Source organism: Mirounga angustirostris, unplaced genomic scaffold, assembly GCF_029215605.1.
Source record: "Mirounga angustirostris isolate CCGP_5_RB_7025 unplaced genomic scaffold, mMirAng1.0.hap1 SCAF_16, whole genome shotgun sequence".
Taxonomy (NCBI): Eukaryota; Metazoa; Chordata; class Mammalia; order Carnivora; family Phocidae; genus Mirounga; species Mirounga angustirostris.
The window spans coordinates 40,400,446-40,401,239 of NW_026991724.1; the positions used below are offsets into that span (position 1 = coordinate 40,400,446).

Here is a 794-nt window from a genome sequence, read left to right on the forward strand (position 1 = left end):
CTGTTTGTGCCTTTTGCCCATTTTCTAATTTGATTTTTTTTTCTACTGAGTTTTCAGTGTTCTTTATATATTCTAGATACTATTCCTTTGTGGGACATGCGATTTATAAATATCTCCTCCCAGTATGTTGCTTGTTTTCATCTTCTCCACTTAGACTTTCACAAAAGATAAATTTTTAGCTTTGATGAGGTTTAATTGATCTTTTTTTTTCTTTCTAGACTGTGCTTTTGGTGTCAAGTCTAAGAACTCTTTGATAGTCCTAGATGCCAAAGTGTTTTTCTTTCTGTTTTTCCTAAAGGTTTTATAATTTCATGTTTTTAATTGAAGTCCAGCAACCATTTTAAGTTAATTTTTTGTACAAGACATGAAGTTCAGGTTGAGGTTCATTTTCTTACTTATGGATGTCCCATCACTACAGCACCATTTGTTGAAAAGACTATCCTTCCTCCATTGAATTGTTTTTAGGGCTTTGTAAAAACTACGGAACACTTTATTAATTTGCATATCATCCTTATGCAGGGGCCATGTTAATCTTCTCTGAATCATTTCAAGTTTTTATTAGATACACTACTAAAGTGAGCACCGCTCATACCTTTAGACTCAGCTCCACTTCTGGAAATTCAGTTCTGAAGATAAAGAAGATGTGCCCAAGGCTATTTACTTCAGCTTTATTTATTTATTTATTTATTCATTCATTCATTCATTCATTCATTTATTTATTTATTTATTTTGAGAGAGAGAGAGAGAGCCTGCACATGAGCAGGAGGTTGGGAGGGGCAGAGGGAGAGGAAGAG

The 794-nt window shown here is 33.8% G+C and overlaps 1 non-coding gene across 1 annotated transcript; it reads right to left on the reverse strand.

The window, feature by feature from the left end:
* Positions 1-474: 474 nt before the first annotated feature.
* LOC123856289 (U6 spliceosomal RNA) lies at positions 475-579 on the reverse strand. Its single transcript, XR_006793693.1, has one exon. It is a non-coding gene; the product is annotated as a U6 spliceosomal RNA (small nuclear RNA).
* Between the last annotated feature and the right edge of the window lie 215 nt (positions 580-794).